The sequence below is a fragment of the Triturus cristatus genome, chromosome 4_1 (assembly GCF_964204655.1).
Source record: "Triturus cristatus chromosome 4_1, aTriCri1.1, whole genome shotgun sequence".
Taxonomy (NCBI): Eukaryota; Metazoa; Chordata; class Amphibia; order Caudata; family Salamandridae; genus Triturus; species Triturus cristatus.
Window position 1 is genome coordinate 60,640,627 of NC_140585.1, and position 15,309 is coordinate 60,655,935.

Here is a 15,309-nt window from a genome sequence, read left to right on the forward strand (position 1 = left end):
AACCAAATGCATTTGCGGGCTGATGATGTTCACACATGTTAGTGGTGTTATAGACCCCCCCCCGCGGGAGGGGTGGGAGTGTTTGCGCAATGTCAAGAAGTATTTCCAACAACTTATGTATATTTGTAAATTGATGCATAGTATTGAGTAGTGTGTGTGTAATAAATGTACTCTTCCTTTTTATAAAATAAAGTACAGACTGGACAATAAATTATTGAGTGTTATTTCTGCGTACCTGTAAATGGTGATTACTAGCCCACACCACCTCCCTAGAGTAAGCCTTAGACTGCTCTGCAACGCTACCCTCTGAGAGTCAAGTGCTACATTGGGGTGTTTGGTTCTCAGTGAAGGACAAATGTAGACCCATTATTTGCGCAGGCCTCACAACTAATGCCTCGTTTTACAACAAGGAGTAAAACAAAAAAGTCTGTTGGGCCCCCGTGTGAAACATGGCAGCCACTCCGCAAACCTTAGGTGTTTTTAGAGAAGCTCCTGTTGCTCCTCTGAAGACACAGGGATAGCCAGGTTGGAGGAGATCGCTAAATATGGTGGACGGTAGTCCAGCGGGGTAGTGGAATTTGTTATGCCTACTCCCCAGGCAGACCCTGGGTTACCTGTCAAACTATAAATGAGGGGGGACAGTCTTCAAATGTAACTCAAAATAGAAAAATCACTAAAGAAAGACGGTCTGGATTCAGGGTGTGGTGGACAGGGCACTCTATCAAAAATGCAACTAAGCCTTATACCAGCCAAACGACCGGTCCACCCACCAGCCCTGTTTAGAGGTGGACGGATTGTCAGTCTTTCATCGGAAATCCCATTGGGTATGTCGATGGAAAACTTCTTCCGAAGGAGAAAGGGCTCTCGAAGAAAACCCATCAGACATTATTAGATGAAGCAGCGCTATATACGAACCTTAAAAAAAAAAAAGTACGTTTTGTATTTGACAAATTCCTTGTTTAAATCCCTCGTATGGCAGACTGCTTTCAAGTACTCAACATTCTGTGGTATTTTTATGGATTATTAACAAGAGAAGTGCCAGGATACAGACATATTTTTAGCACCTCTCACTCTGAGAGAAGCCACACTGGCGAGAATACTACCCTCTAATGCCACCTGCGTCAGACTCCTGCTGAAAGCAGTCATGCTATCGAGATTTGACCACTATATTGCCAAATAAACTAGGCTCCATGCTGGCATCACAAATTATCTTTATAGTTTAGGGAATAAATCACATTTAAGCTCTCCTTTACAATCAGCAGTCAAATACCATTAATTCAAATAAATGTGTTGTTTTATTACATATACATAAATTTCTTATTAATATGTAAAATCTAGTCATCATTGTGTACATTTCATAGCATCATGATTGTTCTTGCTGTATCATAATTTAGTTCATGTTAACTTTGAAGTAAATTGAGTTTGATCCTGGTACACCCCTCTGTGGTGTGGTTTTTAAAGGCTCTTGGGTGTCCATACATGGGTGGTGTTTGTGTAGTGTGTTATGTATAAGGATGGGTGTGCTGAAGAGCAGTCTTGTTGCTGTTCCTCACTGGTTGTGTGATGATGAATGATGATGATGAATGATGATGAATGATGATGAATGATGATGATGGAGATGATGATGGATGATGATGATGATGATGGATGATGATGATGATGATGAATGATGATGATGATCGGCAGCAGGAAGAACGTCCTGGACTCAGCACTTTGTTAAAATGAACTCAGTGTAAAACATTAGTTTCTACTATCTTTGGCTACTGAAGATGTATCCTTTCTTCTGATGTGCATATTATATCGGTGAACTCCTTCCTCTAAGCAAGGCTGGGCTATGAGAGTACTGTGTATTAGGCAGCTCTAGCAACACAAAAGCACCTTACAGATGATTCAGGATGCTCCGATCTATCTTATTTGTGGTCTGAGGACGTCCCAACTGCATCACAAAGTTTCCCTGTTTGCTCACGAGGCAGCACATACTTTTTATGTCCAGTCATTCACCGGCAGTTTATAAAACGAGGGTTTCATTTTGCTTGTTATCTTATGTTAAGGGGTTTTAGAAAGCACGCAGCGGCCCCAGCAACGGCGTCCCAGCGCTAAAATGTCACTGCCATAAGCAAGCCAAGAACACCCAGGAGGCAATTATGCAGGGAAGAGGTGAGTTTTGAAGGCTTTAGGAAAGAGAGAACGATTTTGAATATTTCTAATATGTGCAGGGCGGGAGTTCCAAAGCTTAGGGGCACAAACGCAGAAGGAGCATCCTCCGGTCCGTACTCTCTTAAACCGAGGAACAATCGCTAGATACTGGCCCTTGGAGCGCAGCTGTCGAGTAGGTCCATAGGACGCCATGAGGCTAGCCAGAATAGCAGGAGATTGGAGAATCATGATTCTGTGGGCAATACAGAGAGTCTCGGATTCATTTCTCCACCAACAGCCAATGTAGTTTGCGGATGGAACTAGCGATGGAAAAGATTCTTGGCAGACCAAGGAGGGCCTGGGCTACCGCATTTTGTGCCTTTTGTAAACTCAGTAGCTCTGCCCTGTTGGCCCCAATATATAGGGAGCTCGCATAGTTCAGTCTAGAGAGTACTGTGGCCTGAATGATTACCTGACGGATGGTAGGGTCGAAGAAACCCAGCAAAGGTTTAAGCCCAAGTAAGAGCCCGAAACAAACTCTGACTACTACCCTAGTCTGGGTTTGAAAATAAAGAGCGGAGTCTATCCAGATTCCTAGATTTTTTACTGCCAGTTTAGGAGCCGGCTGAGGGCCCAAAGAGGACGGCTACCAGAGGTCACTCCACAGATGGATGTCTTTGCCCACCACCAGGGTCTCTGATTTATTGCCATTGTGCTGAAGGCGATTAGCCGTCATCCAATCTGCAATAGCTGTTAAATCTCCCTGAAACGTATGTGCACCCTGCCCAGAGTCGTCAGATAATGCCACCACCAGCTGCGTGTCATCCGCGTCAGATACCACAGCTAATCCTCTGCTCCTGGCCACTGCTGTCAAAGGTTGGATATAGATGTTAAAAAGGTTTGGGCTTAAAGCTTGTAAATGCAAACCTGAATGTCATTTGTGACAAAACTCAGTATCTTTTGTGTTCCTTTACTAATGAATACAGAATTCTTTTCCAGTGCCAAGGATCAAGAAATGTAAAGCAGCGAGTCGATATTTCTGGATTACAAAAGCTGAATTCTTTACTGCTCAAGATTCAATCTTTACCTAATCATCAAGCTTTCAGAAACGTATTAAGAACTAAACTTTTCAACAGCTTTCTCTCTGAATAATAATTTTGCCATCATGCACGGATTTTGTCCTTTCACCAGTTAGGAGTTGGTTGGGTGATTCTCTGTAAATAAGAAAGGTCTAAAATATATTCATATACAATTATTCTAGCCATGAATCATTTACAGTCAGTGGTGAGCCAGCAAATTTCCCAAGGCTCCAGCTTGATATTGGACACCTCTTGGGAAGTGCCACAAGGGTGGGTGTATTTACAGATGCATGTGATGATTGGAATGAGCATCATTTGAACCGCGTCGGATGTAAATGTTGTGCACTGCAAGCATTGTCTCTCAGTTACAGGTCACAATTTCCTACTTTTACTTATTGTGTCTTTGGACGTTGTTCTCTAGCAGCTATCATTGAACCAGTTGTTGCACAAAAGGACAAAACACCAAAATCAGCTGGAAATATTCTCCAGTCTGTGCTAGTTAAACTTATTTAAGTGTGTGGTGTTTATAGGTTTGAAAACTTATCCTTGTAGTTTTCTGAAAATCCTTCCCACAACTACTTCCAAATCCACTGCAATGGTATTGTTTCTCCCCTGTATGCGTTTGCTGATGTCTTCGTAGGATTGATAATCGCCTAAAGCTCCTCGCGCATCCGGTGCACTGGAATGGCTTTTCCCCTAAGTGTGTTCGCTGATGATTTCTTAATGTTGAAGGGTCACTAAAACTACTTCCACATTCACTGCAGTGGTAGGGTTTTTCACCTATGTGTGTATGCTGACGTCTTTGAAGAGCTGATAATCGTCTAAATCTATTCACACATTTAGTGCACTTGAATAGCTTTTCCCTGAATTGTGTTCGCTGATGATTTTTTAATGTTGAAGGGTCACTAAAACTACTTCCACATTCAATGCAATTATATGGGTTTTCCCAATATGTGTTTGCTGACGTCTTTGTAGGTTTTCTAATCGACTAAAGCTCTTCACACATTCACTGCACTTAAATGGCTTTTAAACGGTGTGTGTTCGCTGATGACGTTGTAGCTGTGATAACCAACTAAAGCACTTTGCACATTCACTGCACTTGAATGGCTTTTCCCCAGTGTGTGTTCGCTGATGTGTTTGGAGATGTGATAACTGTCTGAAGCTCTTCACACATTCACTGCACTTGAACGGTTTTTCCCCTGTGTGTGTTCGCTGATGTCTCCTGAGATGTGAGGAATCAGTAAAACTACTTCCACATTCACTGCACTTGTATGGTTTTTCCCCAGTGTGTGTTCGCTGGTGGCTCCGGAGGGTTGATAAATGACTGAATTTCTTCACACATTCAGTGCAATGGTATGGTTTTTCCCCTGTGTGTGTTCGCTGGTGGCTCTGGAGGGTGTATAACTGACTGAATTTCTTCACACATTCACTGCACTTGTATGGTTTTTCCTCAGTGTGTGTTCGATTATGTTTTTGTAGGTCTAATAACCGACTGAAGCTCTTCACACATTCACTGCACTGGAATGGTTTTTCCACTGTGTGTGTCCGCTGATGACTTCTGAGATTTGAGGAATAACTAAAACTACTTCCACATTCACTGCAATGGTATGGTTTTTCCCCAGTGTGTGTTCGCTGGTGTCTTTGGATTTGTGATAACCGACTGAAGCTCTTCACACATTCACTGCACTGGAATGGTTTTTCCCCTGTGTGTGTTCGCTGATGAATCCGGAGATTTGAGGAATCACTAAAACTACTTCCACATTCATTGCAATGGTATGCTTTTTCCCTAGTGTGTGTTTGTTGATGTCTTTGGAGTTGTGCTAACCAACTGAAGCTCTTCACACATTCAGTGCAATGGTACGGTTTTTCTCCTGTGTGTGTTCGCTGATGTGCTTGAAGATTTGATAACCGACTAAAGCTCTTCCCACATTCAGTGCAATGGTATGGTTTTTCCCATGTGTGTGTTCGCTGATGATCTTTTAGAATTGCTAACTGACTAAAGTTCTTCACACATTCATTGCAATTGCACATTGCTTTTCCTGTGTGTATTTGCTGATGGCTCTTTAGTAGTTATGACAAACTAAAGCTCTTGCTGCATGTGTATGATTTTTCTTTCTTGGTTAGTGTTTCTGGGTCGGGTTTATATTTGTCTGCATCCCATGACTGCGTTTCCTGAAGAGCTAACATGGTTGATAAAGCACTTGTGTTATTCTCACATTCCCTGTATGTGTGTGGTATTTTGGATGCTTGATTTCAGATTTCACAAAGAAATACAAAACTCACCAACTACATATATTAAAATTGTAGCAAGTGAAGCTTCTTTGTAGGCGGTTATGTCTTTAGATTACATAATGGTTTTGCATGTTTACGGGAAAAGATTAGTCTTCCTTCTGGTTGATGCAAATTGGGACAGTCTGTTGTAGATGAGAGACCCTCTCTTTCCTTTACCCTTCAGTTGTCTGGCTCCACTCCATTGTGCTTTTCTCTTGCTCCTGTGGTTTGGCCAGAAAATGTTTATAATACACCTAGCGCACTGAATGGCGGTCTGCCATCATTACAGGAAGCAGAGCAATGCTGTATCCACCTCATACCGAACACATGATCAAAGCTGGTGGTGGAGGCCTGTTTATACAGGAGGTGGTTTGTCAGTGTAGTTGCCTTAATTTTCTAGAGTTCATTTTTAGTCCTGTTGCGTGGAGGTGCACAGCTCAGACTCTTACATCCACTGAATTGCTCTAGACTGATTCTTCCAGGATCTATCAGTTTATGTTCAGGTTCCTCAGTCTCTGACTGTGCAGATCTTTTCCTGAATATTGGAGCTCATTTTTTCTAACTGTTTTTTTCAGATTTGCACGATTACGGTCATTATTCACGATCATTTGTCCATTCAAGGCTGGTTTCCTATTGGATGTAAAGAGATTTAAAATCACTAAACGGAAATGTAAGAGAATGTGAATACACAATATTTAACTAGTTGTAAAAGACATCTCTTCTTTACCATTTTTTCAAGTTACCAAGGGCTATTTCACCATACACAGACTTTTAACTAACTCTTCCATTGAACATGTCACTCTTACTTAATTCAGAAAAAGAGGTGATTTTCCAGTGTTCACAGAGTAACTTAGTACAGAAAGAGCATACACTGAGTGCCCTATTGCTAAAGGTACAGCTTTAGGAAGATGCACATGGCCAAGATTTCATTTAAAGAAGAAGGGATTGTGGAAAAAGAGAAGGATCAGGATGTGCTGCTGTCACTTCAGTTATAGGAAGTGTATAACAACAGTAACCCTTTCAAGAACTATATGACAAAAAAAACTCTTCATGAAGTATATAATAAAGGTAACGCTTCAGGAAGTATATAATAACGGTAACGCTTCAGGAAGTATATGATAAAGGTAACGCTTCAGGAAGTATATAACAAATGCAGCTCCATTCACACTCTTCTTGACAATACTTTCCAGTTTACACTGGAGCAGCTGAAGTTCAAACTCCTGTCTTTACTTTTCTGTTTGCTAAGTTATCTTTGCCACATTCCTAGGGATGGTTCACGCATTTGTTGGAAGATTGCAGCATTTATAATAGAGATTCTATCACTGGCAGTAATATACCTGCGATATCTCTGCTGCCAATACGTGTCTGCTTTTTGTCTTTTTCTACCTTACAATGGTTTACGTTTGGTGCCAGCATGCTTCTCTGTCGGTGGATGGAGCATTGGCAAAGTGGGACAAGATGTCCGTTGCTTGAGGGTGAGTGCAGCATTTAGACAGTTGCACATTTCTTACATTCAGCTTTACCTTACTCCCTGTTCATCATCTTCCACACTCCCTTATGTCTGGGTACTCGCTCAGCAGGGTTCATTGACAGCTAAAGCGGGGGAGTGACTCGATGCACACAGCAGACATACGGTAATGGTCTGATAGTCAAACGCCATGGTTGGCAGTACAAGGATCACAAGCGTAATCAGAGAAGCTCGCCCGGGGCATACAAACGGAGTAAGTGCATAGGTAGATACTTATGAGGTACAAACAGAGGAGGCGACCATGTAGGTACACGTTCCTTTATTTGGGTCTGTTTCAGGCCTTTACTGGGCTGGGTATTAGTGTGCACTGTCTCTTATTTCCGCTGCTAGGCTGAGTACTCTTCGAGCCCTGTTTTTTTAGAGTTACGTTTTAAACAGTTGTTATGCATCCATCTTGCCACCAAAGTTTTTAGATTTGGCACTAAAGCCAGTCGACTGCTGAAAGGGAAAAGAATAGCTGAGTGTCATCAGCATACAACACTAGTGACATATTCCAAAAGATTTCACTACCTCCGCCAGAGGTCTGACAGAAATATTAAAAAGGGCGGGACCAAGCTCCGAATCCAGAGGGATGCCAGGAGCCGGTCCTCTCTGGGATGAGGCAAGGGAGGGCATAAATTGAAAGGACCGCTCCTTTAAAAAGGAGGTAAACCAGGCCAGACCTTTGACCTGTCCCCCAGATCAGTGACAGAAGTTAATATTATTGCATGTGACACAGGGTTGAAGGCCGCACTTAAATCCAGGAGGTACAGATCCTGGGTTTTGCCAGCATCAGCAGTACTGCAAAGGGATTCAATAACTTTTAAAAGAGCAATTTCGGTGCTGTGTGATCTAAATACATTTTGGGAACAATCTAATATATTATGGTCTAAAATTTTGATTAGGAGATGGTTTACATGTTTCTCCACAACCTTGGACAAAAACGACAGAAGAGAAATGGGTCGATAGTTTTCTGGCTGAGTGGCATCTAGCGAAGAAGTTTTTAGAAAAGGAATAACCTTGGAGTGTTTCCATGATATTGATACTTCTTCAATGCTCAGCTAGAGTTTGGCTGATTCTAGAAATATGGTTGTGATGCTCTACTGAAATTTAAAAATATAATCAGCTTTAAATGGGTCATTCGGAGATCCAGATTTCACTTGACGCATTAAGGTGGAAATAGAATCTGCGTCAAGTAGAGCCAATTGGTCCAAGGTAGCCCATTGCGAGTGGTAGGTCTCTGTGTCAAGAGAGACAGATTTGACTGTTTTCTCACCCCTGTCAAAGTAAAGATAAAGATCATTGACCAAGCTTGTTGCAGTGGCTGTTAGAAGCTTCCGCTAATCCAGGAATGGAGGTGGGTTTAATCAGGTTGTTTACAATAGACAAGATTTCTTTAGAAGGCTTACAGATGATTTTGATTTGTCTGCAAATAATTCGACATGGGCTCTTTTAATCAGTTTCTTGTAACATTTAATCGCTCTCATGTATTGCATTCATGCTGCAGCATCATAGGATTTATGCCAAGGGCACGCTTGTACTTTGAATCCCAAGGAACACCCTTCTGGGGCGCATCCACAACAGATCCAAGGTTCATTTGCTATCAGTCCACTCTTTCAAACTCAGATTTCCTTTCCAGTGCCTCTGGGACTACAGCTGCTTCTAGGCCCCCTTCCTGTAATGCTGGTTCTCTCTGCTACAACATTGGTTGCAGACTTGAAGATTAATTTGGAGTTTGGGAGACTGGTTTTTGCATCACAAATGTGACAGATATCCCAGTCCATCTTACTACAATTGCCACTGAATTAAATGGACTTCTAATGTGGCGAGCGGGATACTCTTCACGCTTGTGATGGAGTAACCAGTCCACCAAAATCTAAATGAGACCCTTGGTGTACATTGTGTCCAGTGTCATTTTAGTGTCAGCCCAAGCAGAGACCACCATCTAACCGTCCCCCTTTCAGCTAGTCACTGGTAGGTCAATTCCGAAGCCAATACCTTAGAGCAGAACCAAACTAAGCACAGAGTCCAGCTCAGAGTCCTTAGGTAATGAAATGTATCTATATCTCTCTGAACTGACCAAAACTTACAGACTCCTCTCTAAACAGGTTACCCAAAGGAAGGCGGTGCGCACCTCCGTGGGCCTACTCTACACTATACCGCAGCCCGGGGACCGAGTCCTGATCCACAACTTTCATTGTCAGTGGAAAGAAAGCAAGTTTGAACGGCCCTTCAAAGTAGTCTTTTCAACTCCCAAAGCTGTCAAGGTCGAAGGGAAAGAGTCATGGTACCACTTGTCAGATATTCGCTTGGACTCATCACTACCACAACCATCAAAGGAGTCACCATCGCAAAGTTTTTCTAATATGAACTATTTACACTTTGGGGACAGAAGCGCTCTTAGGGCTTCCTCCGGACTTTGCGAACACTTTGCAGATAGGAGTGCCCCTAGGGCTACCCCCGGACATTACATCGACTCTTTCATATCCCGACTAAATATATCCCCCTGTGTATTGTCTTTTGCCCTATGTGATTTTATGTTTCTTCAGCTACGTGTCACCATACAGTAACAGGTCAAATTTCAGCAAAGGACACCATGTAAAGTGGTCCAGCATGTGTCCCGGGATCTAAACCGTTTAACATAGCACACTATTACAGAACACCTGGTATCAACACATGATCTCAGTGGGGAGCAAGGCATCTACCCAACTCCTGCTATGTTTGCGCATTCACACCCCATGCAGTGGGTTCAGACTATACCTGTCCCAGGAGGTACTGCCCAACAAAACTTCATGCTGAATAAAAGCCAAACTCCAGCCCAACACTATAGCACCACAGGAAGTCACAGTGAACCTAGCCAAGTATGATATCATACCTGAACCCCTTTACATCCTGACACAGCAGGATGAGATCCAATCCAATTTAGACAAACTCAAGAAAAAGGGGCAGACATGGTCTTAGAAAACAGGGCCTAAACCCAGCCCCTATAAGGGTTTCTTGGAGTTCACAAGCCCTCAGCCCGGTGCAATAACGTGTCTGCACAAGTACCAACCTGTGGACCAAGGTTAGCCCTTAGTGTAACTGGAGCTGTATTTATGAACAAGTGGAACCCCAATGTGCAGTTTACCTGCAGAGCCATCAATTTGGGGAACAAAGGTGACAACAGGTCCTGTGGAGTCAGATTGAAAGACACTTTCTTGACCCCATGCCAGGACTCCTGGAAATCAGAGGCAGCAGTTACACATGGATAGAAGGTAAGAAGAAACCCAGTATAGTCAGGAAGCTACCAGTGTATTCCTTGTGCTTTAGGGGTAAGGGGACAATACCTGTCGGGTGAACAGGAAAATGCAAGAGTATAACCGATAATAATAATATGCAGTGGGGTACCTCCACCTTGATGGACTACTAATGGTAATGCGGCGACCACACCTACACCCAGCTGGTCCTAGACTGGAGAGGGGTCTGCTCACTGGTCACCGTCTATATGCCAAAATTGGTCATAACTGGAGAAGATCTTTCTGCACTGCATCACTACTCCATCAGCAAAGGCACCACGCTTGTACACCAAGTATGCAAAAAAAGGTCAGTATAATACTTTGGTTGGGACAGATTCAAGACATTTCTGAAGAAATCTGTCTCTTCACCGATGCGCAAATAGGTGTAGGAGGTTCAACCCGCTTCTTCACCATGCAAACCAAGGACTACACTCGGTGGCTGCATATCACCAGGTGGAAAATGCTGAAAATGATTAACACCACCGAAGATGGCCGCAACGCAACGAAGAAATGCACGCCATCTGGCTCATGGTGATGCAGCACCAGTATGTGTTGGACTTAATGACCATAGTGGAAGGGTGCGTATGCGCCAACATAGATATAGCATGCTCTACCTTCCTACCCATGAAAGACCAGGGCAATGGCACTATTTCAATTGTCATCCAAACACTGCACAACCTACAGCTGGTCATGATTAAAGAAGGATCACAGGTTTGTTTGCCTGGGTACCAAGGTGGATCTCAGGCCTATGCAAAACCTAGTTACCAGTGATTGTAATCTTGCTCTTGTGTGCTGCACCCAACAACCAATATGTGACTGTGGGGGGGGCGCTAGAGGGTGCAAGGCAAGATGGCCGCTCTGTAGAGCAGCTCCTCTGGTCGAGCCATCAAGCCGCTTAAAATTATTGTCTTCCTGCCCTGGTTGACGCCCTACCTACAGGAACCGAGCAGCGGAGTGCTACGGGCTACTTTGCTCATGCTAATCTGGACTCTGCGTGGACAGCTGGCCGAGCGAGAGGCTGGCGATTCCCCGGACCCGCGCTGACAACATGGCGGCCCGGGACGTGCTCTGAGCAGAAGGCTGCGGTGAGCTTCGGGTGGTGCCAGACGCGGCCTGCAGGCGCTGTGGTGAGATTGCGCTGCCCAGCTGGTGACCGGTGAGTTGTGCGGCTTTGACTGGGAGTGGCAGCCAACCCGGTGCAAGATATGTTAGCACCTGGGGGGCGGGAAGGCTTCTGATACTTGCCTGCGCGGCGCACCGGTTGCGGGCTTATGGAGGCGGTGTCGATCTTCTGCCGCTCTGGGCTGTCAGCCTTGCCCGCAGCGGAGCTACCGCGGACCACCACTGAGACCAGACCGGCAACCCGGGTGAGTGCCTCAGTGCGCCTGCTTCTCAGCTGCGACCTACCTTGCAGCATACCCCACTGGGCTCCATCCGGCTGCGCTCAAGGGGCCTCCGCTGACATCTGCTTTGTGGCCTGGTGAGAGATCGTCCTGCGGCGAGATCGCCACACGCCGTGTGCACTGACGACCAGTGGCATCCTCGATCCAGGGCGAGGGAACTGCGTAGTGCACCCTACCTGGTGGCTGCTCATCGTGGGTCTTCTTCTGCTGCGACCGGAGGGCCATTTGATCGTTCTTGCTGTGTGGCTGGGAGAAGCATCGCACTCAGCGAGACATTGTTGGGACTTGGGGGAGTGTGTGCTACCGCGTATTGGTGCCCCCCCATTGGACACCCCTCGCCACTCACCTGCTCCTCTGCTGACCTTGACCGGTAACACCGCCATATCTGCTTGTTTAGCCCTGAACAGAGGTGCGGTGGAGTGTGGCCCTGTCGGAGTTCCGGCCCATTCTCTCTCCTCCTCTCTGTGGTGGTGCTGTCGTGCTGGGACGCGGGACGCGCATACTCCTACGGTGACCAGTGGGCTCCTTGTCACCCTTTTCGTTTTTGAACCTGGTATATATTGTGCTTTGGAGCGGGGACACTGATCTTCCGCGGGCCTACGCTTTCTGAGTGGCATTGGTGACGGACCCCTGATGCTGTGAGCTTGCACTGCGGATTGCGAGGCACTGCGGGCACCCTCCCCACAACTGGCCCTGAACGCACCTCCACCATATCCTCACTGTCTCGCCTTCCTCTTGTTGCTCGCCATCTCCATGTGCTGTGCCACGACGATATAACGAGTGGTGCTCCACTGGCATTCGTGCTGTGATTCGCTACTGAATTTCTGTCACTGCCCAAGATTGTTGGACACTGTGCGGCGGGCGGCCCTAGCTGGTAACGTCCTCACCATTGTTTGGTTCAGCGCTATTGCCATGGGGAAGTCTGGGCACAGCTAACCACGCCTCACATTTGAGCACCGCAAATCGGGCAAGGCATCTCAACACGCTGCCTCTGACTCGGAGGCTGATGTTCCCAGCAACCATTTAACCAATATTGATAAAACTCTTCTTGCAGTCCAGGCCTGCTTGCAGTCCATCGACGGGAAAATTGATAACCTGAACTTGCGCATGGACCACATGTCCACGAAGCTGTATAAACATGCGCTGCACCTGGGGGAAGCGGAAACGCGTATTTCCGGCACTGAAGATGGCTTGCAACAGGTGACAACCAGAGCGACGTCTATGGAGAAGGTGCTGGCTGTTGTACAGGCCCGCAATGAGGATATGGAAGCCAGATCAAGACGTAACAACGTGCGAATCACTCGCCTGCCAGAGTCCACTAACACGGGCCGTCTTGAGACCTATGTGGAGAACCTCCTTCGTAAGATTTTTGGTGCGGAACAGCTGTCTCAGGTGTGGAGCACGCCCATCACTCTCTGGCTGCTCACCCTCCCCGGGTGCCCCACCACGTCCCATTATCGCCCGTCTTTTGAATTATAGAGATCGGGACCCTGTCCTCCGCATGGCTCGAAAGAAAGGTACCATCACTCACGAGGGGAACACTCTTGCATTTTATCCCGACCTTACCGCAGCTGTCCAGGAGGCCCGGAGAGTTTACCAACCTGTTAAGAAACTTCTCATCTCGGCGCAGATTCCCTTTGTTATGCTCTATTCTGCACAGTTGTGCATAGAAGTCAATGGAAAGCCAATGATCTTTACCAGCCAGAAATCAGCGATGGACTTTCCCAAGACTCTTATTCGCCATAGCCGGTCCCCCAACACTGCAGCTGGTGGCGACGGTGGGGTCTCCGATGAGATGGCAGATGAACAATGACAAAGCCAGGTGGATGGTGTGCACCTCTGTTTCGTTTTACTTCTGGGGTGAACTATATCAGCCTGTCTGTTATGGTGGGCTCTGGCACGTGAGCCGCAGACATTAAGCAAGCACTTGACCTGTATCGATGTTATTTCCCTCATTGTTTGAACTCGCAATGATTATTAATGTGGGTACTTTCGTATTGTTTTATGATATTGCAATACAGTGGCCAGGAACTCTTCTCACACTTGCTCGGCCACCTTCTATTTCAATGGGAGGGGTACTGTACTCCAGCGCTCCCTCATGGGTATTCCCCACAGCTGGTTATTTCGTTGGTGTTGCACTCAGGGATTGTTTTGGAGGGTTTGGATGGCTTTGGCATGTTGAGGATGCTGAAGTGGGTGGGGGGTGTTGGCAGGTGGTTGGGATTTGCAGGATTCGTTTATGTGGCTGATCTTTTTATTGATGCTGTGAGGATTGCATATGTACCTTCACTCACTACAGTGGAATTATGCTCAATGTATAACACGCTAAAGTTCTGCATCTAGCTCACACTTTAATCACCTGTTTAACATGGAACGTAAGGGGACTTAATTCACTAAAAAAGATTTGCCAGGTCTTAGCGGATCTGGATCGGCATGATGTTACGATTGCCCTTTTGCAAGAAACACACTTAACCCGCCTGTCTGTAATTCCCGTTGGGGAGCAGTGGGCTGGGTACCGTTTGGCCTCTTCCTACACCTAATACTCCTATGGAGTGCGCACGCTCATTAAGAAAAACCTCCCCTTCACGAAGATCAAAACCTGCGTCGACGATGTAGGATGATATGCCATGGTACACGGGAAGTTGCCGGGCAGTTTAATCACGATTGTAAACACTTACGCCCCAAATATAGATGATCCCGGCTTCTTTGAGCGCATCATTTCCACGCTACGGGATTGGTCCGATGCTGTGATTTTGTGGAGAGGTGACTCTAATACACACTTAGACCCCCCGTAGAGACAAGTCGAGTGGCAAGGGTGATCAGTCCCCCGGGGCAGCCCAGGTTATTAATGAGGGAATGGCCGAGCTGGGACTGATTGATATATGGCATCAGCGAAATATGGTGAGGCGGGAGGGCACACATTTCCACCACACATGGTAACTGGTCCCGGCTAGATTACTGGCTTCTAAGTGAGGTAGCGGGGGGTTGGGTGTCTCAGATAGAGGGATTGCCTCGCACACTATCCAATCACAGCCCAGTCTGCCTTCGCCTACAAATTCTGTGCAGTATTCACAGATTATTCACCTGACGCTTTCGGTCTGAGGCTCTGCTGGACTCCTTTTATGTTGAAACTGTTCGCGAGGCTATAGTGCAATACTTTGATCACAACAAGGGGTCGGTTGACATTTCTACGACCCTTTGGGAAGCTTTTAAGGCCACTATTTGGGGAACTTGTATTGGCACGTCAGCTGGCATCTTGCAAGACTTACGTGGACAGCTTGCTAAGCTGGAAACCACCTTGCAGCGTCTTGAGCATGACTATGAGAATGCACCCTGCACTCAAACACTGGCGACAATTAAAGAGTCCATATTGGAATATAATGAGCTGGTGGAGAAAGAGGCCAAGTATATATTTAAATGCCATGTAGCCCGCGCTTATGTGGAGAGTGGATGGCCGGGACGCCATCTAGCTAACAAAATTAAAGCTCATATTGATCGGCACACTATTACTAAGATCACGGATGCAGCTGGCTAGGATCACTACACCACTCAAGAGATTCTAGCACAGTTTAAAACCACTTATGTGGATTTATATACCACACAGGGGGCGACCGACACTAGGACCTAGATGCATACCT

The 15,309-nt window shown here is 45.9% G+C and overlaps 1 pseudogene across 1 annotated transcript in view; it reads right to left on the reverse strand.

Moving 5' to 3' along the window:
- Positions 1-4,051: 4,051 nt before the first annotated feature.
- LOC146839509 (uncharacterized) overlaps positions 4,052-15,309 on the reverse strand; it is a 343,610-nt pseudogene continuing 332,352 nt past the window's right edge. The window contains exons 4-6 of the transcript XR_014980982.1: positions 11,676-11,917; positions 6,007-6,116; positions 4,052-5,461 (exon numbers count right to left, since the gene is read on the reverse strand). The product of XR_014980982.1 is annotated as an uncharacterized LOC146839509 (transcript). The remainder of the gene's footprint in view (positions 5,462-6,006; positions 6,117-11,675; positions 11,918-15,309) is intronic.